Below are 23,407 nucleotides of genomic sequence, written 5' to 3'. Positions count from 1 at the left end.
AAAGCCTTAACACAAGAATGTTGAAGAGCGGGGGGTTTTGGGGGCGGCAGTCCCCCAACTTTAACTCCTGACACGATCAGCTAACAGTTAGTCAAGCAATAATAAGTAATAAACTGTACAAAAACGTGCAGAAATTATTTGAAAAAAACTACGTTTTCTAAAGAGTTAAAGAGGCTGAGTTACAAGGTCGAACCTTAAAACGTACAGGGATTAGGAGGCACAGTTGGGGGGCTGCCGCCCCCAAACCCCCGCTTTCGCAGCCTTTAAATAACAAAAAAAAGGTTTTTAAACTGAAAGTAAGGAGCGACATTAAATCTTAAAACGAACAGAAATTATTCCGTATATGAAAGGGGCTGTGCCCTCCTGAACGCCTCGCTCTTTACGCTAAAGTTTGGCTTTCTCACAACTCTTTTTTTAAAACAATAAAAACTTTAGCGTAAAGAGCGAGGCGTTGAGGAGGGCACAGCCCCTTTCATATACGGAATAATTTCTGTTCGTTTTAAGATTTAATGTCGCTCCTTACTTTCAGTTTAAAAAACTTTTTTTTATTCTTATTTAAAGGCTGCGAAAGCGGGGGTTTGGGGGCGGCAGCCCCCCAACTGTGCCTCCTAATCCCTGTACGTTTTAAGGTTCGACCTTGTAACTCAGCCTCTTTAACTCTTTAGAAAACGTAGTTTTTTTCAAATAATATAGAAAAGAATTACAAAGTTTGTGAAAATTTAGTGGTGAAGGAAGATTTATTTTGTGAGGAAGAACTAGAGACAGTACTAAAAGGATTAAAACTTTAAAATGTCTTAGATTTAGATTATGCCAATGATATAAGTCTCCTAGATAAAAATTTTAACAAAATGAATGATGATTTGGAGGTTTTGAGAGTTTATGGTGCAAGAACAGGCTTGAAAATTAATTTTAAGGAGACCAAGTCACTGAAAGTGAGAATAAATGAAGATGTATAGGTCTTGTTGGGTAACAAGAACATCAGTCAAGTGGATAGTTTCATTTACCTGGGTAGTATAATTAGTAGTTTGGTAGCTGTAGTAAAGATATTAAATGTAGAATAACCAAGGCCCAGAGTGTTTTTTTACAGTCGAAAAAAGTTTAGAAGAATATGAGGAAAAATTTATGAACCAAAAATAAGATATTGGAAGCCACATTGATGGAAGTGGTCAGGCATGATTCTGAAACATGTGTGCTTCGGAAGACGGAGTGAGATTTGTCCGATGTTTTCATGGGGAATCCTTTAGAGATAGCTTTTGCTACCGTCTGACTGACCATATTTCACACAGTAAGCTGTACGAAAAATACAATTTTATCCCAATTTCTTGGGTTATAATGAGAGAAAGGTTGGGATAGCTAGGTTACATTTTACGGGTGAAGGATAACAGATTGCCGAAGATCGTCCCTTTCTGTCGTCCATTTAGGGGCAAACGGAAAGCAGGTTGCTCCCGAATGGAGTGGAAAGAGTTTGTACTAAACGATTTGAAAGAAATTGGACCATCTTGGGAGGGTATAAGGAGGGAAGCTCTGTATAGAACGGGATAGATGAGGAGTGTGCGCCACTGTTTCTGCCTTAGGCGGCTTGTTGGTGTAGTAAACTTTTAGTATTAGTAGTAGTAGTAAATTTCAGTGCCCAATAGTAGGCAACTTTGAAGAGATTGCTATCTTTTTTATATGTAGGATGATTTCGAAACTTATATATACTGTAACAAATTGAACTGAAGACACGAAAGGAAAAATTACTGTCTGATTTGCTGAGCTCGGCTCAGTAGATCAAGTGGGAAGAGCATCAACTTTATTTTAGCTTGCATGAACGTTTCCACCAAAAAAAGTTTATGGATATTTCAAAAATTCTAGTTATCGACTTTTGTCCAGCAAAAAATGCATAAAAAAAAATTAACGTATGTACCTTTTACTCCTTTTTGGCAAGAACGGTAATCTCAGTCTTCGTCCAACTGCGGACCTAAAGAAAAAGAATGCAACTGATACAAGTCATACAACAAACTAGACAAAAAGACAACAAAGAAGAAGAAAGAAAAAAGAAGAGAAAAGCAAAAAAAGTGACCCATTCATTAGCACTAAGATCTCACTTCCAAGGTCTTACATCTTTCTGCACAGATTACAGTTCTTCAGTTCATCATTGTTCCAAAACCTTACTGCTCACTGATGTTAGAAAAAAGGGCAAAGAACACCATTATAGTTGTTCTTACTGTAAGAAGAACAAGTGTTCAAAACTCAAAACAAAATTTTTCTTACTCTTTCTTATACCGCTGATCAGAGCAGAATGAGAAAAGAAGTTTGCATAAAAACGGCATTAGAGGTATGACCTTGGTCCTAAGATTTCCTTTAAAATCTTTTTCTGTCGAAAGACGTGAGAAGTGAGAACTTGGCATTGTGATGAACAAAAGACCAGATTTAACTTTATGGATTTCTTTCTTTCCAGATGGCGGAAACTGCTTCTCATGATTTAAGAAATGAGAGCAGTTTCTGCCCTTATCAGTATAGTAGTCTAGAAGCTACAATAATAACTTAACTGGTAAAAATAACTGGCTAATGTGCGTCAATTTTATTTTCCTAATTAAGAAATTTATTTGGTTCTAATCTATAAACTATTTCTCCATGTGTCAACATTTCAGAACTTACATTAAACAGTAAATAGGTGAAATTTTTTAAAGATTAAAAAACAAAATATTTTGATAAACCATAGCCTAGATATTTGGGGCAGGTAGGTCAGTGTCTATTTTCAGTTGTAGAAATAAATGAACTAAGCCAGAACAGCCCCATTTTGACACTAATTGGTTTTCCTGATGATGATGCGGTAAAATTCTACTTTAGCTACTTTTGGCTATCTTGGAAAGGGGTTAGGTTAGGAAAATGAAACTTTTAGGGATAGGTCTACAGGCTAAAGTGTGACCTGGGAAGATATTTGAAGTACCTACCTCCACTCCTTCTCCCTCTAGAGGGTCCTGACCTTTGATAACCTTTAAAAATCTGTGTGATAAAAGTGAAACCTTGCAAAATAGATCTTCTTCTTGAATAAAGTACATCAAAATTGTTTTCAGCTTCACAACTTTGCTCAATCCCAATTTATAGGGTTTTAAAGATATGCAAATATATTTCATAAATTTCAAAAAAAATACCATTAATATGGCTTAAAATTCTGCTCAAATAACAGAAATTGCATTTTCTGAATTAAAGCCAGAGAAAAAGAAGCTGCTACCTGAAAATTAAGGTAAAATATTGTTTTGACAAAGTTTCAATGGGTATAGACCTGTCATGTAGGGAAACTTCAGGACCCTCTAGAGGGAGAAGGAGTGGAGGTAGGTACTTCAAAATACCTTCCCAGGACATGTTTTGGTCAATATATACCAAATCATATTATTGAGTTAGCCTAGGACTAAAGCGAATACACCATTTGATGCATTTTTTTATGCTGATTAAAAATATAATAACCATTTCTCTTGGAAATTGATTTCCGCCCCCCCCCCTAGCTCTGCGAATTCCGGGGTAGGGTAGGAATAGCCGATATAGGGGGGGGGGCTGAAATTCAGTTGCAATAGAAATGCTTATTATATTAATAATCAGCCTAAAAAAGGCATCAAATAGTGTATTCACTTTAGTCCTAACTCAATAATATGATTTCGTATATATTGACCGCTTAAGTAGAATTTTACCCCAGCTTCTTTTCTGGCACTAAGTAGGACAGGTTAGCCTACATAAAACAAGTGGCCTAGGCCTACCCATCAGTAGAAGCATCATCGGTAAAATTCTACTTTAGCTACTTTTGGCTATCTTGAAAAGTGGTTAGGTTAGAAAAATGAAACTTTCAGGGATGGGTCTATAGACTGAAGTATGGGCAAAGTTTTCGTTGTTTATATTACTGACTTACAAATAAAGTAAACATACCACTCAATGCCTTTTTTTATGTTCTTTCCAAATACAATAATCATTTTTGTTGGAAAAAATTTTTACCCCCACCCCTATATATACCAATTCCGGTTATATATTTGCACATTAGGGGGAATGAGGGTAAATTTTATTTCAGATGTAAATGAGAGGTAAGTTTAAACTTTCCCCACCCCCTTCCCCATTGTGCAAGTATATACGCTGAATTAGTATATATATGGTGGTGTAAAATTCATTTCCAACAAAAATTATTATTATATTTTGAAAGAGCATAAAAAAAGACATTGAGTGGTATATTTACTTTATTCATAATATGAAAAACCAGAGATTTACCAAAGTATGTCCCGGGAAGGTATCTTGAAGTACCTAGCTCCATTCCTTCTCTCTCTAGAGGGTTCTGAAATTTTCCTACATGACAGGTCTATAGCCTACCTATTGAAATTTTGACAAAACAACATTTTACCTTAATTTTCAGTTATCAGTTTCTTTTTTTCTGGATTTAGTTCTGAAAATGCAATTCCTATTAGGGCCCTTTTTTCACTCATCAATATAGAACAATGATGAGAGAACTTTGATGATATACTCATCATTGTTCTCAGACTGCTGATTGGAGCAGAATAATGAAAGACTTTTGCATAAAAATGACAAAAGATGTAAGATCCTTGTTCAAAGATTTCACTTTTAAGCGTTTTCTGACAAAAGATGTAAGATCTTAGCACATTGATGAGTGAAAAAACAGGCCTACTCATTATTGTTCTCAGACAGCTGATCAGAGCAGAATGATGAAAGACGTTTGCATAAAAATGACAGAAGATTTAAGATCTTAGCACATTGATGAGTGAAAGAACAGGCCTAATGATGAGTATATCATCAAAGTTCTCATGCTTTTTGCTAACATTACTGAGCTGTAAGATCTTAGAACAAAGATGAGTTGAAAAAAACAAAAATCTTTGCAGAAAGATGAAAGATCTTAGTGCTAAAAAACAGCCCTCTTGTAAATTAGGATTGAGCAAAGTTGTGAAGCTAGAAAATTTTTGTTGTAGGCCTACTCCATTTAAGCAGATGATCTATTTTGCAAGATTTCACTTTTATAACATACAGAATTTTAAAGGTCATCAAAGGTCAGTACCTAACCTGGTAAAATTTTACTTTAGCTACTTTTGGCTATCTTGGGAAAGAATTTGGTTAGGAAAATGAAACTTTCACAGATAGGTCTGCAGGCTAAAGTATGTCCAGGGAGGTATTTTGAAATCCCTACCTCTACCCCTTCTCTCTAGAGGGTCCTGAAATTTGCCTACATGATACCTATTGAAATTTACACAAAACAACATTTTACCTTAATTTTCAGTTATCACTTTCTTTTTCTCTGGTTTTAGTTCTGAAAATGCAATTCATGATATTTGAGTAGAATTTTAAGCCATATTAATGTTTTTTTCAAAATTTAAGAAATGTATTTGCACATCTTTAAAACCTTATAAATTGGGATTGATCAAAGTTGTGAAGCTGAAAATCATTTTGTTGTACTTCATTTAAGCAGAAGATCTATTCTGCAAGGTTTCACTTTTATAATACACATTTTTTAAAGGTCATCAAAGGTCAGGACCTGGTAATTTTTTTGCTATTCATATTATTGACTTATGAATAAAGTAAACATACCACTCAATGCCTATTTTACGCTCTTTCCAAATATAATAATCGTTTTTGTTAGAAATTAATTGGTAAAATTCTACTTTAGCAACTTTTGGCCATCTTGCTTGTTTGTCCCACTGCGTCTAAGCAGTGGGATGAACCACTGCTTAGCAACTAAGGAATATAATTTATGAATATAATAATCATTTTTGTTGCAAATGAATTTTACTCCCACCCCTATACATACCAATTCAGGGTATATATTTGTATATTAGGGGGGGGGAGGTAAAGTTTAAACTTATCATCAGAAATAAACTTTACCCCCTATCCCCTAATGTGCAAATATATACCCTGAATTAGTATATATAGGAGTGGCAGTGAAATTCATTTGTGACAAAAATTATTACTATATTTGGAAAGAGCATAAAAAAGGGATCAAGTGCTATGTTTACTTTATTTGTAAGTCAATCATATGAACAGTGAAATATTTAGCCCAGAATGATGACTTGAGTTGTATACTAAGTTCTATAGTGACCAGGTGGGCATAGATGTATGAACAGTCCACCACATAAGGAGACATGTTAGGAAAACAATTCTTACTTCATAATATGCACAATCAGTGCTGTTACTAGCAAAAATGTTTGGGGGGGGGAGAGGTGGGAGCTAGAGATTTTACCAACTGGCTGGTCATTTTACCCACTGTTTTCACCAATAATTAGCATAATGTCCATTTTGAATACAATACATAAAATCACTGCACAATTCAGTAAAACCACTGCATTTACTAACCAAGATTTAGATTTTGGTACATCATCATGTCACTATTTTAATGCTTTTTATTTAATCAAATGGAAAATTGTGGTACCATCCATAAAATCATGGCAGGAATTTGTAAAACTGCTGTGTTTACCGACCAAGTTCAAAATTTCTATGGATGACATGCCATTATTCTCATGGTCTCTATTGAACCAAACAAAGAATTTTAGTGGCATTGAAAAAATTGTGGTGACTTGCACCACAATTTTACCATTTTTTTACCAAGTGATTAAAAACATTGGGGGGGGGGACGTCCCCCCCCCCCATACGTGACGGCTCTGTGCACAATAATCCTAGTTAATATATATTTACAGTAGGATAACCTTTATCTTCATGTCTTTCCTTTTTTTCCAGTTTTTCTGAGGAATTCATGAATTTCTTAGAACTTATATAATAACAGATTATATACTCCAACCCCCCCCCCCCCAATTTGCAAATATATACCCAGAATTGTATTCTGAATAAAAGTATAACCTTAATTTGCATCATAAATAAACTCTACCCCCACCCCTTAGCAGGGACGTCCCGAGGGGGGGGGGGCGGGGGGCGCCACCCCCTCCCCCCAACTTTTTTGGCATTCGGTAAAATTTTTGCCGAAGGCGAAAATTTCGACTGAAATTTGGCAAAATCAGCCAAAATTTAGCAAAATTCTTGGTTTCTGCAGGAAATTTGGCATAAATCATGTAGCGATTTGGTAAAATTTACGAAGATCGCCCCCCCCCCTCTCCAAGAAAATGAGCCTCAAGATGCCCCTGCCCCTAAGTATATAAGTACCTGCCCCAAATCACTGTATATATTTGCACATCATGGGTTTTTCAACTAAAAAAAAGTTTTTTCAACTGAAAGTAAGGAGCAACATTAAAGCTTAAAACGCACAGAAATTTTTACGTATATTAGGGGGGTTCGTCCTCCTAGTCAATACCTCGCTCTTTACGCCAAGGTTCGAATTTTTTTCCAATTCTTTAAGAATGACCCCTTAATCAGAAAGGCCGTTAATTATAATAAATAGCTCTTATAAAAGTACAAAAAACTTAACTAATAAAACGTATATGATTGGGCGAACCCAATCATATACGTAATAGTTTCTGTTCGTTTTAAGTTTTGATGTTGAAAAGTTTTTTAGTTGATCTGGCACCCCCTTTATAGCAATGTCCCTTCCCCCATGAAAACTTCCTCCACGGAAAAATCCTCCCAAGTAACCCCCGACCCCCCCCCACTACCCGAAAAAATCTCCCCTGAAAACGTCTGTATACTTCCCAATAACCAATACTATATGTAAACATTCAGCAAAGTTCAAAACTTGCAGCCCTTCCCCCGGCGACAGTGGGGGGATTAATCATCTTTAAAGACATAGTTATTATATTTGTCGACCATGCTGAACAAAATGGCTATCTCAAAATCTTGATCAGGTGACTTTGGGAAAAAATTTGTGTGGGAAGGGTAGTTGCGTGGTAGTTGCCCTCCATTTCTTTTTGGTCAATTAAAAGGGCACTGGAACTTTTAATTTCCGTTTAAATGAGTCCTCTCGCGATATTCTAGGACGATTAGGTCGATACGATCACCCCTGAGGAAAAAACAAAAAAACAAACGAATAAACACGCCTCCGTGACCTTTCTTCTGGCAAAAAATACAGAATTCCACATTTTGCAGATAGGAGCTTGAAACCCCTACGGTAGGATTCTCTTATGTGTTGAATCTGATGGTGTGATTTTCATTAAGGTTCTATGACTTTTAGGGGGCGTTTCCCCCTTTTTTCCAAAATAAGGTAAATTTTCTCAGGCGCGTAACCTTTGGTGGGTAAGATGAAACTCGATGGAACTTAAATATTTGAAATCAGCATGAAAATCTGATTCTTGTGATGTATCTATTGGTATCAAAATTTCTTTTTTAGAGTTTCGGTTACTATTGAGCCGGACCGCTCCTTACTTACAGTTCGTTACCACGAACTGTTTGATAACTAGAAACAAAGCATCATACATTTTAGTTGCTAAGGTGCGCATGTTGCTTCAGGGGCATTTCACTGGGAAGCTCCGGGGAATTGTCCTAATGGACGATTCCTAAAGGCCCCAAGCCATTCAGACAATCGAGACCAAACATGCCTAACTATTCTACTAAAGCCTATTTGTGAATATGGTTACTATGTATGATTTATGGTCACTGACCCAGGTCCAGCGGGATTCCTGTCTCCCGTTATGTCATGTCAGGAATGTCGAAGGTATATTCATTAGACCTGTCGACCATTTTAAAATATGAGGCAGTCTTAAACTTCTGATCCAATGAAATCGGGGATAACGAGGGTGTCTAGGGAGAAATAGGCACGAGAGGGGCTGGAGATTACTTTCCAGCGTTTGTCAGTTTCCCAAGTTCTGTCATACTTTTGCATGGGAAAGGCTCGATGAAATAGTATTGTTATTTATACACCGAATATAGGGACTCGGCACCATTGATCACCCATTTTTCGGCCTGTAGCGTCAAAGATAGGGTCTTAGTTTATATTTTTTCTAAATGCGCTTTTCATTCTAGCTCCCCCATTTTCAACTTAAATTTTAGAGATATGGTCTTATTCTATATTTTTTCTCTCCCTGTCTCGATATAAATAAATGATTTCGTGTTCCCCGTATTTCCCACTCTTGCAGTTTGTAAAGAGAACTGCGCAGAGATAGATTGCTCAAGAGATAAAAAGGAAGTTGCTGAATAAAAGGATTCTTCCTTTTTATATTTAGTTTCTGTTTAAAGTTGAGACGGGGATGCTCTTTTACATTAATTTTCGATTTAAAATTTAATTAGGTATTTGATTTGTGTGTGTTATTCTTACAAAACTTTTATGCTAGTAAAGAGCGAGTCACAGCCCATAGTAATCAAAAGTTGAAAAACACGTATTCAGAAAAACTGCCTTGTGAGAAAAAATTACCATCTGACACTGAATCAGGAATGGTAACTATTGTTTTGGTTAATCTTAAAAGTAAAATTTTATTGCGAAAAGAAATTTATAGTGATTTCGAAAAAGGGCCTGAAACCCCTTGAAAATGGCTTCAGATCGAAATCATAAATGCACCATTGGAATCAGCATGGTTCAAAACCTTTTGTAGGATAATTACAGTCCCCCACCTTGAATACCAAGGAATATGACTTTTTTGGATGGGTAGCACTGATGTGTCTTTTTTTTCTTTTTTTTTTCATCAGGGCTAGCGAATGACCAGAACTTCATAGAGAGATGTCTAATTGCTCATTCGAATGTAAATTAAATTTGCTAGTGCCCCTTTTAAGTGACCAAAAAGATTGGAGTGTAAATAGCCCCCCTCGCTACAGGCCCCCTCCCCCCAAACTAGTTCTATAAAAATTTTGAGAGAGCCATTTGGTTTAACGTAGTTCAAAGGTCCAATATATATGGTTTTGACGATAATGTAACCCTCCATAGTCCCAGGGGAAGGGATGTATGTAATATTTACCACCAGAAATATGCATTAAAGCATATTTCTTACAATTTAAGATTGTATATTACCCACTATTGGTATTATAGCTGGCGAGACCAAAATGCTGCTTGATAAATCAATCCAATATTTATGTATGCTGTTCAATTACTTCGCGGGTATTAAAAAATGTTTACTTTTACGCTTTTTTAAGATAATGTTAAATTGTATATTGAATGTTACTAATGTCACAACTGGTGTAAGACTTTAGGAATCTGCTTTGATCCATTCAGCGTTTTCAGGTAGTGCACTCGCTTTTGACTCTTAAATCAATATTCCTTTTTTATACTTGACTTTTATGTTTTCAGTAAAGCGCTAGTTTTGTATAGTCCTAAAAGCATAGGGAAACATAATTAGTTGGTGTATTTGTACTAGTTTTATTGATATATATTAAATAGGATGTGAAGTAATAATTTTTTGTCCGTTTTAAGTTTCAACTTCGCTCTTTACTTCCCTCGGGAAAACTTTTTTTAAAATTAATCAGCATAAAAAATATAAAGATTTTAGTTTTATAACTTAAATAAATCAAATAATATTAAAATTTTGATTAATAAATATCAGTATGTATATTAAACTGACAATGCACATTCATTTGTATTTTTTTCAGTAAAGTGAATATTATGTTCTGGCCTTGGGAAGGCATAGGGGTTTTGAGCCCTACTCATGTTAATTTCTGCTCGTTTTGAGTTTGACTCGGTTATTTATTGTAATTTCTGTTGGTTTTGGGTTTCATTTATTTATCGGTGCTGATTTGTGGTAGTTTCACGCTTGGTAGATTATTTTATTTTTGCTCATTTTTGGTTTAATGGAGTTCTTTACTTTTCTTTGAAAAACTTATTTTGTGGAAAAAGTTTTTTTTAATTAATTTCTGTTCGTTTTATATTGACATATAGAAAATTTTTCAGCAATTTTTAACAACATACAACCTTTTAAAAATCTGAACACACATAGTAGTGTTTAATTTCGTTTCATACCTCCTCTAGTTGACCTGAAATGGAAAACTTGATACCATTCGCAAAAAAATCTGCTTACTTTCTTTGATAGCTTTAATACAGTTACGCTATTTTGATTTGGTTAAATTTTAAGAGCAGAAGTAGCCCCGAAAGTTTGAACATAATACCCTCACTCCCTCAGTCGTTCTTGGGATACTGCTGAGATGCCTTATTGGGAATTAGCATTAACACAGTGCATTTTGATTTAATCTTAAGGCAACATTTAGTTTTTAAACATAATGGGAAAATGCGAGAGGGGGCGTGGGAGGGGTATTAGTTGCCCTCCAATCACTTTCAACTATTAAAAAGGGCACTATCCCTTTCTATTTTCAATCGAATGAGCCCTTTTCGAAGTTTCTACGACAACTTTTTAGATACGGAGTGCCCTGGTCTAAAAAAAATAAATAAAAAAAATAACATTGTACCCACATCGCTCTTTACTATAAAAATACCTAATTTCCAGAACTTTCAACAACGTTGAACAAAATTGCTATCTCAAAATTTTGATTAGATGTGTCTGGGGAAAGGGTGGGCGCGACAGGGGGGGGGGGATACCTGCCCTCCTATCACTTTCGACTATTAAAAAGGGCACTAGCCCTTTCAATTTCCAACCGAATGAGCCCTTTTTAAAGTTTATAATACGACGCTCTCTATAAAAACCTTATAGGCCCCCAGGGCATAACTTACAACCCTTGCCTTGAGGGCTGTGAAGGGGCTTTCATCCTCAAAGACCGAATTTCCAGAACCTTCAACTACGTTGAACAAAATGGCTATTTCAAAATTTTGATTGGATGTGTTTGGGGAAATAGTAGGTGTGGGAGGGGGGTTAGTTGCCTTCCAATCACTTGACTATTAAAAAGGGCACTAGCCCTTTCAATTTCCAACTGAATGAGACCTTTTTAAAGTTTCTACGACAGCGCTTTCTATAAAAACCTTATATGCCCCAGGACAAAACTTACAACCCTTGCCCTGGGGGCTGTGGGGGGAGTGTCATCCTCACATACATAATTTCCGACCTTTCAACTGCGTTGAACAAAATGGCAATCTCAAAATTTTGATTGGATGTGTTTGGGGAAATGGTGGGCGTGAGAGGGGGTTACTTGCCCCCTAATCACTTTCGACTATTAAAAAGGGCATTAGCCGTTTCAATTTCCAATTGAATGAGCCATTTTTTATGTTTCTACGACAACACTTTCTATAAAAAAAATCTTATATGCCCCCAGGGCATAAATTTCTATCCTTGCCATGAGGACTGTGGGGGGAATTTCATCCTCTAAAACATAATTTCCGGACTTTTTAACTACTTCAAACAAAATGGCTATATCAAAATTTTGATTGGATGTGTTTGGGGAAATGGTGGGTTTGAGAGGGGTGTTAGTTATCCTCCCATCACTTTAGAGTATTAAAAAGGGCACAAGCCCTTCTAATTGCCAATCGAATGAGCCCTTTTTGAAGTTTGTACAACATCGCTATCTTTAAAACCCTATATGCACCCAGGGCATAACTTACAACCCTTGCCCTGAGGGCTCTGAGGAGGTTATCATCCTCAAAGACCTAATTGCTAAAACTTTTAACTACGTTGAACAAAATGGCTATCTAAAAATTTTGATAGGATCTGTTTGGGGAAATGGTGGGCAGGGGAGGGGTGTTAGTTGCCTGCCAATTGCTTTCGACTATGAAAAAGGGCACTAGCCATTCCAATTTCCAATCGAATAAGCCCTTTTCGAAGTTTCTACGTCAACTCATTCGATAAGAAATATCCTGGTATGGAAAAAAAATAATTAGATACGAAGTCCCCAAAAAATTTTTGGGGGAATGGTGGGCGTGAGAGGGGGGTTAGTTGCATTCCAATTACTTCCAACTATTAAAAATGGCACTAGCGCTTTGAATTTCTAACTAAATGAGCCCTTTTTCAAGTTTTTAAGACAAAGGTGTCAATAAAACCTTTCATGCCCCCAGGGCGTAACTTACAACCCTTGTCCTGAATCTTGTGGGGGGAGTGTCAAGCTCAAATATATATTTTCCGGACCTTTGAACTACGTTGACCAAAATGGCTATCTCAAAATTTTGACTGGAGGGGTTTAGGGAAAGGGTGGACGTGGAACGGGTGTTAGTTGCCCTCCAATCAATTTCGACTATTAAAAAGGGCACTAGCCATTTCAATTTCCTGTCGATTGAGTCCTTTTTGAAGTTTCTACGACAATGGTTTCTATAAAGACCCTATATGTCTTCAGGGCATAACATACAACCCTTTCCCTGAGGGCTGTGGGGGGAGGGTTGTCATCCTTAAAGGCCTAATTTCCAGAACCTTCAACTCCACGAACAAAATGGCTATCTCAAATTTTTGATTGGATGTGCTTGGGGAAAAGGTGGGCGTGAGAGGGGGATTAGTTTCCCTCCAATCACTTTCAACTATGAAAAAGTGCACTATCCCTTTGAATTTCCAACCGAATGAACCTTTTTTGAAGTTTCTACGACAACGCTTTCAATAAAAAGCTTATATGCCCCAGGGCATAACTTACAACCCTTGCCCTGAGGGCTTTGGGGGAGTGCCCTCCTCAAAAACATAATTTGTATCTGCAAATCGACTACGCTGTACAAAATGGCCATCTCAAAATTTTATTGGACGTGTTTGGGGAAATGGTGGGCGTTGAAGGGGTGTTAATTGCCTTCCAATCACTTTTGACTATTAAAAAGGGCTCAAGCCCTTTTTATTTTGGGGCACTTTAGATGTTTCAAAATTCGATGTGATTTCAATGCAAATGACAAAAAAGGGATTTTTTTATGAAAACACCCTAAAAAAGTATTTTTTAAATCCACGAGGGGGGGGGGGAGAGATACTACGGATTACGACATAAGGTGGAAACTAGTAGCGTATGTTTTAGCTTCCAATCATCAATGGCGACAATTTGCATAGTAGTTTTACATCAATTTCCGTAACATAGACTATTTAATACGAGAATATAAGAGGGTCTTTGATTTTATCAGCTAAAAATATCCACCAATGAGAAATAAAATCACATTCTTACAGATCTTAAGTAAACCACTGTGATAGGCTTACTTAGCCAATGTGAAACCAGTGCCAAAGCCGGACAAGGATTTCTGCAAACAAGTGCTGGAATATGTATTTCAAAAAATTACAATAGCTTATAATAAGGATATGTGCAAATACCAAAGTACTATTTTTAGGACCAGATAAAAGTTTTTATTATTATTATTATGGACTGAAGGATCTCTGGTATCTAATGCTTGTAAAATAAGGTAATTAACTGTATAGCATAAATCATCATTTTTCGAGAATTACTTTTTTTAAAATATTTAATCATACTCATAAATCAAACAAAAATTGGTTGGAAAAAATATTTTTATATTCAAAGTTTCCTCGAACTCATTCCTTTATATTACTACCCCTTTTCTGAAACTTGTTTATTGCATTTTGTTTTTATTATATTTTGTTATTTATTTGTTTTATGATTAGTATTTATTTAATTTTTTTTTCATTTTTATTTGTGTTTGTACTGTTATTATTCATCTATTTATTTATAGTGTATATTAATTTTATGTTTATTTATATTTTATATTTATAATTTATCTTTATTTTTATATTTTTATTTCATTTTACCAGTTTAATTTTTTTTATCAGTATTTACAATTTTTATTTATTACATTTATATATTTATATTTTAATTTTATCTCTAGTCTGAAGCAGTTGTTCCCGAAAAGCAATGATTGACTCTAAATTTTGATTGTCAAAACAAAATGATTTTTGTTACTTTGGGATTTCTGGACATCACTGTTACTATGGCACAAACGTGGCAAATCTACTGAAAAGAATAAGAATTCAGGGCAAAGTATAAAAAACCCATGGCAAAATAGAATTTCATGGAAGCATATTAATGATGCAGTTGGTGCCATGCTTATAAAGCCAATACCATGAAAACTTTGTAAAATCTATGGTTATCCGATACGGTACACTTAGATCTAGAAACAGTTGAATCCTTTCCCAAACCTCCGTTGGCTATGCTTAGGTCTATGGTCCATTGGATGTCCGTCTCAGATTTCATACTCATTCAAAGCTAAGCCCTGAGGTGTCCGTTTTGAAGAACTTATTTATGAAGTGTTAGTCCGGTTTGAATTAATTAAAAAAACGAAGTTTTCCTGATGGAAGTAAAGAGCGAAGATAAATTGTTTTGCAGTTTACGCGGCATATAGGTATCTGTAAAATTGGTTTAAGAAAACTGAAACGTAATTTTTTTTTCTAAATTTGTAGAATTCCGAAAAAAACTAGCGCTTTGCTGAAAACTGATCTTGCTTGAGGTTCTAAGGGAGTTAAAATTGTATTCTAAAATTTACTGATTTTTGGCCGATAAAAGACTATTGAGAGCTTTATAAATTCGTCTTTTATTTTCTGCAGGGTACTTTTGGTCTTTCTGCTCCTTATGGTGTTTTGATACGTCAATTTTGTGTTTTCAGTAAAATAGCATTTTACTTTCAAGATTTATCTAAGTAATAGTTACCATTCATGAATCACCCTAAAATGGCAATTTTTTCTCACGAGACTGTTTTTTTTAGAACGTATTTTTTAACGTTAGTTACTATAGACCATGGCTCGCTCTTTACAAGGTTGCAGCTATCAATGCAACCATGGTACGTTGTTAGTGCCATTCAAGAAAACAAAAAATCGATCCACATTGTTGACTATAGAGTTTAAAGTTCACCCTACCATGTTTTAAAACAAAACTGGTACACTGTTTCGTTTTTAAAACACCGCTGGAACTGGAACACGGTGACAAGAAAATATAGCTAGAAAGTCAACATGAGCTCAAGAAACTTTACGCCCTAAGGTACATACCGTGGCTTGTACACAAGCAGCGTATATTCTGTTAGGTTTACAGAACGCATGACTTTTTGATAGCCAGGCCTCACTATCAACTAAATAGCTAAATCAAAACCAGAAAATCAGCTGGTATTTCTTCGAGTATCTATTAATTGTAGAATGAGAGCCAAGAATTCACAAATTATTTAACCATAGTAAAATCACGCTTTTAGTGCCAACTTCTGCAGATTTCAGCTAGGAATATTGAAGTGGCTAAAAGTTGGCCAAAGTTGGCTAAAAGTTGGCAACCTTAATCTTGTTCTCCTCCAATCATGATGGGAGATTCCTAGCCAAGTTCCGTTGCTGTTGCAAAGGTCATAAGAAAAAAAAGTGAAATTGGGATTAAAGAGATTTGAAAGAAACTAAAACAAAATTAACTTTGAGAACTGAGCATTATGTTGGATGTTGTCAGTAGAAGATCAACCACGATTTTGAAGACCTTTCGAAATTCTGTACATAGGCTTAAAGGCCATTAAATATGGGGGCCCGTCTGGAAGTCCCTATTTCAGAGATTATTATTTTCTTTCCTATCACGGGCAGCGCTAAATGTTGCCTGAATAATGAGCCATGTGCCTCCCGTATCTTGTTTTTTCTGTTTTTTTCCTTTGTATGGAAGGGGTGATAGTAGACAACGTCAGATGGGCCTCATCTGAATAGAAATTGAGAATTATAATGTCCTTTTAAGGGTCAAAAGTGTTTAGAGGGCAATTAGCCCACTCTCTGCCTTTATTGTTATCAAGGACCCCTGTAACCCCCTTGATATTGGCTCAAAGTTTTGGGATACCCATCTTGTTAAAAATTGTTGAAAGGTTCAATAAATGTTGCTGCGGGTATAACATATTACCATCAGTCTCTGAGGCAAGGACAGCAAACTACAATTCGCCAATGGTTTACATATAGGTTTTATAGTAAAAAAGGGGGGGGGGAGAATGTTTGATTTTGGCTATCCGATTGGCTCGAAATCTTCAGTGATCGTTTTCTGAACGATTAGGGGACGGCGGCTGTTTGGGGGCTCGGAAATGGACCCACAATATTTTTTGTGATTAATTTGAAACTAACAACCGTAAGTCCTTTGGACAAGAGTAATTAATTTACAGAAAAAAAATCGTCTGGGGGCAAATTCAAATGAATTTGTAAATTCATGATGAGTAAATTCAATTGTAAATTCATGAAAAGTAAATTCAAATGAATTTACTGAAAAAAAAATCTGCACTGTCAGTTCAATATACATATGCTGATATTTATTCCTTACAATCTTAATTAATTTTTGATTTCTTAAAGTTATAAAAGTGAAAATATTTAAAAGAATTTTTTTCAGTAAAGTACAAATTATATTCTGGCTTTTGAAAGGCATGATGTTTAGAACCCTACTAATATTAATTTCTGTTTGTTTGAGTTTGACTATGTTATTTATTTTAATTTCTGTTTGTTTTGGGTTTCATTTATTTATTGATAATGATTTATGGTAGTTGTATACTTGGTAGATTATTTGATTCTATTTTTCTTCATTTTTGGTTTAGTGGAGTTCTTTACTTTTTTCTGAAAAACATATATTGAGGAAAAAGATTTTTGAATAATTTCTGTTAGTTTTATATTGAAATAGTCTTTTTAAAGGAGAAAGACTTGGCCTCTTCTAAAGTTAAAAAGCGATACCTTCCATTAAGACCTTAGGGGCCCCCTGTATATAAAGCACAGAACTTTTCCCTAATATCTGGGAATTGCATTACTACCGTAGGCTTTACTGTATGCCAATCAGTATACGTCAAGTAGCTTGACTCTCTCGTCGTTCCCATCCTGCGTAGTTTGGGACATTATCACGGGTGTGGGGGGAAGGGGTTATATGCCCTCCGAGTACTTTGACTCTTAAAAGAGCACTAAAGCTTCTGATTACCACCCCATTGAGCCTCCTCCGACGTTTATGTGACAACGCTTTCTATAAAAATCTTATACGATCCCAGGGCATAAATTACAACCCTTGCCATGATGGCTGGGGGTTCTATTATCCTAAAAGCCATAATTTTCAGACCGTTCTGATACGCTGAAAGAATTGGCTATCTAAAAATTTTGATTGTAAGTGTTTGGGGAAATGATGGGCATGGGGGGGGGGGATTTGCCCTCTAATCACTTTCGAAAAATAAGAAAGGCACTTGTGCTCTCCATTTCCAGTCGAATCAGCCTTGTTTGTATCTTATGCGACGAAACTTTTTATAAAAACATTATAACCCCCAAGGGCATAACTTACGACCCTTTTCCTGGGGGTTATTGGGGGAGGGTTGTCATTCTCAAAGACATAATGTCCAGACTTTTCAACTACGTTGAATCAACTGGCCATATCTAAATGTTGGTCGAAAATGTTTGGGGAAATGATAGGCATGGGACGGGGGTGATTCTCCCTCCGATTACTTTCGACTATTAAAAAGGACAATAGCCCTCTCAATTTCCAATCCAATTACCCCTTTTTGAAGTTTTGACGACAACACTTTCTATAAAAAACATTATATGCCCCCAGGGCATAACTTACAATCGTAGCCCTGAGGGCCATGGGGCGTGGGGGGTTTGCTATCATATTCAAAAACATAATTTCCGGACCCTTCAACTACGTTCAACAAAATGGCTATATCAAAATGTTGATCGAAGTGTTTCGGAAAATCATGGATGTGGGGGGCATTTACCCTCTCATCGCTTTTGACTATTAATAAGGGCACTAATCTCAATTCCCAATCGAATGAGCCCTTTTTGAAGTTTCTATGCCAACGCATTCTATAAAAACCTTATATGCCCACAGGGCATAACTTAAAACCTTAGCCTCGAGGGCTGTGGGGGGGGGGTATCCTACTCAAAGACATACTTTCAGGACCCTTCAACTACCTTCAACAAAATGGATATATCAAAATGTTGATCCCAGGTGTTTGGGGAAATGATAGGCATGGGGGGGGGATTTGCACTCTGGTCACTTTCGACTAATAAAAAAGGCACTAGTCCTCTCAATTTTCAATCGAATGAGCCTTTTTCAAGCTTCTACGACGAAACTTCCTATAAAAACGTTATAACCCCCAAGGGCATAATTTACTACCCTTTTCCTGGGGGTGAGGAGTGGGGGGTTGTCATCCTCAAAGACATAATGTCCAGGCTTTTCAACTACGTTGAATCAAATGGCCATATCGAAATGTTGATCGAAAATGTTTGGGGAAATGATAGGCATGGGACGGGGGTGATTCTCCCTCCGATTACTTTTGACTGTGAAAAAGGACAATAGCCCTCTCAATATCCAATCCAATGACCCCTTTTAGAAGTTTTTACGACAACACTTTCTATAAAAAACATTATATGCCCCCAGGGCGTAACTTACAATCTTAGCCCTGAGGGCCATGGGGCGTGGGGGGGGGGGATATCATATTCAAAAACATAATTTCCTTCAACTACGTTCAACAAAATGGATGCATCAAAATGTTGATCGGAAGTGCTTGGGGAAATGATGGACGTGAGGGCCGGGGGCATTCGCCCTCCGATCGCTTTTGACTATTACCAAGGGCACTAATCTCAATTCCCACTCGAATGAGCCCTTTTTGAAGTTTCTATGCCAACGCATTCTATAAAAACCTTAAATGCTCCCAGGGCACAACTTAAAACCTTAGCCCTGAGGGCTGTGGGGGGGGTATCCAACTCAAAACATAATTTCCGGACCCTTCAAATACGTTCAACAAAATGGCTTTATCAAAATGTTGATCGGAAGTGTTTGGGGAACTGATGGGCGGAGGGGCATTCGCCCTCCAAGGGCTTTTGACCATTAATAAGGGCACTAGCCCTCTCAATTCCGAATTGAATGAGCCTTTTCGAAGTTTCTACGACAACGGTTTCTATAAGAACCTTATATGCCCCCAGGGCATAACTTACAACCTTTGTCCTGTGGGGGTTTGTCATCCTCAAAGACATAATTTCTGGACCTTTGAACTACTTTGAACAGAATGGCTATCTACAAATTTTAATTGAATGTTCGGGAAAATGGTGGGCGTGAGAGGGGTTAGTTGTCCTCCAATCACTTTCGACTATAAAAAAGGGCACTAGTCCTTTCAATTTCCAATTGAATTAGCCCTTTTTGAAATCTCTACGACAACACATTCTGTAAAAATCTTATATGACCCAGGGCATAACTTACAACCCTAGCGCTGAGGGTTGTGGGAGCGGGGTTTCATCCTCAAAGACCTAATTTCCAGAACTTTAAACTACGTTGAACAAAATGGTTATCTCAAAATTTTGATCGGATGTGTTTGGGGAAATGGTGGTATTGAGGGGGGGGGGGTTTGCTGTCCTTCAATGACTTTCGACTATTAAAAAGAGCATTAGCTCTCTCAATTTCTATTCGGATGAGCCCTTTTTTAAGTTTCTACTACATCGCTTTCTGTAAAAACCTTATATGCCCTTAGGACAAAATTTACAACCCTTACCCTGAGGGCTGTGGGGGGGGGGGAGTTTTCATCCTTAAAGACCTAATTTCTTTAACTCTCAACTACGTCGAAAAAATGGCTATCTCAAAATTTTAATTGGATGTGCTTGTTGAAAGGGTGGGCATGAAAGGGGGATTAGTTGCCCTCCAGTCGCTTTTAGCCATTACAAAGGGCACTAGCCCTTGGAATTTCCAGTCGAATGTGCCCATTTTGAAGTTTCTACGACAACACTTTCTATAATAACCTTATATGCCCCAAGGGCATAACGTACAACCCTTGCCCCGAGGGGTTTGGGCAGGGGCGTCCCGATAGGGGGCGGGGAGGGGCGCCCCCCCCAACTTTTTTGTCATTCGGTAAAGTTTTCGGTGAAGGCGAAAATTTCGGTAGAAATTTTGGAAAATCGGCCGAAATTTAGCAAAATTCTGGATTTCTGCAGAAAATTCGGCATAAATCAGGTAGCGATTCGGTAAAATTTATGAATATCGCCCCCGAATAAAACAAGCCTCAGAACGCCCCTGGGTGTGTGTGTATGGGGGGGGGGCGTATCATCCTCAAAGACCTAATTTCCAAAACCTTCAACTGCATTGAACAAAATGGATATCTCAAAATTTTGATTGCATGTGTTTGGGGAAATGGTGGGCGTGAGAGGGGGATTAGTCGCCCTTCAATCACTTTCGACTATAAAGGGAGTAGAGAAGGAGGTGCTACTCCGATTGCCCACCCCTGCTGCCACCTACAACTTTTTTTTACATAATTTATGTCTGTTTGTTGTCAGTGAGAATGAAAAACAGGAATTTTATCACTTTTATGGATTTTTTCTTGAATGGTTATGTGTGTTGGTCAATTTATTTGATTTTTTTCATGGATTTCAAAAGTAATTTATGTCTGTTTTATGGTTTTTGTAAGTGAGAATGTAAAAACAGTATTTTTCTCACTTGAAAAAACAGGAATTTTGTCACATTGATGGTTGTTTCATGGACGGTTATGTGTGTTGATCAATTTATTGATGTTTTTCATGGATGTCAACATCGATTTATGTCTGTTTTATGGTTTTTGTCAGTGAGAATGGAAAAACAGGATTTTTCTCACTTTAAAAAAAATCAAATTATGTCTGTTTTATGGTTTTTGTCAGTGAGAATTTGAAAAACAGTAACTTTCTCACTTTAATGGATGTCAACAGCAATTTATGTCTGTTTTATGGTTTTTGTCAGTAAGAATGGAAAAACAGGAACTTTCTCACTTTAATGGATGTAAACAGCAATTTATGTCTGTTTTATGGTTTTTGTCAGTGAGAATGGAAAAACAGGAACTTTCTCACTTTAATGGATGTCAACAGCAATTTATGTCTTTTTTATGGTTTTTGTCAGTGAGAATGGAAAAACAGGAACTTTCTCACTTTAATGGATGTCAATTTATGTCTGTTTTATGGTTTTTGTCAGTGAGAATTTGAAAAACAGGAGCTTTCTCACTTTCATGGATGTCAACAGCAAATCATGTCTGTTTTATGGTTTTTGTCAGTGAGAATGGAAAAACAGGAACTTTCTTACTTTAATGGATTATTGAGTCTAGCGGGTGACATATGACTCATAACACGTGACACGTGACACGTGACACATGGCACATGACACGTGACACAAGACATACCACATGACACATGACACGAAACTTGACACATGACGAATGACACATGACACATGACACAAGAATGACGTAATCAACTAGGACAAATGGATTTTCTGAGAAATTGATTACATAATCAGTAGAACCCTATCAGAAGGTCATGACGGGAATCCATTTATGGGCATAGAATGATGTAATCAACTAGGACAAATGGATTTCTGAGAAATTGATTACATAATCGATAGAACCCTATCAGAAGGTCATGACGGGAATCCATTTATGAGCTTACAATGACGTAATCAACTAGGACAAGCAAGTTCCTTTCATAATGTCATTCCCAAACCCATTTTCCAACTTGAAGTACCAATCCTTTCACCCACAACTATACTTTACAGATTTTGGATACCTCAACACCAAGAAATATTTTTCAAAAGTCATTTCAGAGCAAGTTCCTTTCTTAATGTTCATTCTAAACCAATTTTCCAACTTGAAGCATCCATTCTTTTCACCCACAACTATACTTTACAGCTTTTCGGATAAATCAACACCAAGAAATATTTTTCAAAAACCATTTCAGAACAAGTTCTTTTCTTAATGTCCCTCCTAAACCCATTTTACAAATTGAAATACCCATCCTTTTCACCCGCACCTTAGTTATAGGTAAGAGTTTTAAGTTTTACCTTAGAGACTTAGCTTAGAGTTTTAGTTTGGTTTAGTTTTAGTTAAAAGTATAGAGTTTTTTAGCTTAGAGTCTTAGCTTAGAGTTTTATTCATAGTTCTAGTTTAGTTTAGTTTTAGTTAAGAGTTTTGAGTTTTACCTTAAAGTCTTAGATTAGAGTTTTAGTTAGGGTTGAAGTTTCGTTTAGTTTAGTTATAGTTAAGAGTTTATAGTTTTAGCTTAGAGCCATAGATTAGAGTTTTAGTTAGAGTTATTGTTTAGTTTAATTTTATTTAAGAGTTTAGAGTTTTACCTTAGAGTCTTAGCTTAGATTTTAGTTAGAGTTGAAGTTTAGTTTAGTTACAGTTAAGAATTTAGAGTTTTAGCTTAGAGTCATAGCTTAGAGTTTTACTTAAAGTTATAGTCTGGCTAAGTTTTAGTTAAGAGTTTCGAGTTTTAGCTTAGAGTCTTAGCTTAGAGTTTTTTGTTAGAGTTCTAGTTTAGTTTAATTTTATTTAAGAGTTTGATGTTTTACATTTGAGTTTCAGTTAGAGTTATAGTTTAGTTTATTTTTATTTAATAGTTTGTTGTTTTACCTTAGAGTCTTAGCTTAGAGTTTTAGTGAGAGTTCTAGTTTAGTATAGTTTTAGTTAAGAGTTTAGAATTTTAGCTTAGAGTTTTTGTTAGAGTTCTAGTTTAGTTTAGTTTTAGTTTAGAGTTTAGAGTTTTTAGCTTAGAGTCTTAGCTTAGAGTTTTCGTTGAAATTCTAGTTTGGTTTACTTTTAGTTAATAGTTTAGAGTTTTAGCTTAGAGTTTTTTTTAGAGTTGAAGTTTAGTTTAGTAATAGTTAAGAGTTTAGAGTTTTTAGCTTAGAGTCTTAGCTTAGAGTTTTTTGTTAGAGTTCTAGTTTAGTCTAATTTTAGTTAAAGAGTTTGATGTTTTACCTTTGAGTTTCAGTTAAAGTTCTAGTTTAGTCTAGTTTTAGTTAAGAGTTTGTG

General features: G+C 36.2%; 1 protein-coding gene across 2 annotated transcripts in view; it reads left to right on the top strand.

Annotated features, from left to right (window-relative positions):
• Positions 1–2,700: 2,700 nt before the first annotated feature.
• Positions 2,701–23,407, top strand: part of mura (ring finger protein murashka) — a 176,278-nt gene continuing 155,571 nt past the window's right edge. Inside the window, exon 1 of one of the 2 annotated variants that reach the window (XM_089088200.1) lies at positions 2,701–2,722. The gene's annotated coding sequence lies outside the window, so the exon portion shown is untranslated. Of the gene's footprint in view, positions 2,727–23,407 lie in introns of both variants that reach the window. The other variant, XM_089088199.1, reaches the window with a different exon arrangement.

Source organism: Artemia sp. Qi Xiang Cuo, chromosome 4 (assembly GCF_049724085.1).
Source record: "Artemia sp. Qi Xiang Cuo chromosome 4, ASM4972408v1, whole genome shotgun sequence".
Lineage (NCBI taxonomy): Eukaryota > Metazoa > Arthropoda > Branchiopoda > Anostraca > Artemiidae > Artemia > Artemia sp. Qi Xiang Cuo.
The sequence above is the reverse complement of the archived record's forward strand: the minus strand, read 5'-3'. Positions and strand labels throughout refer to the sequence as shown.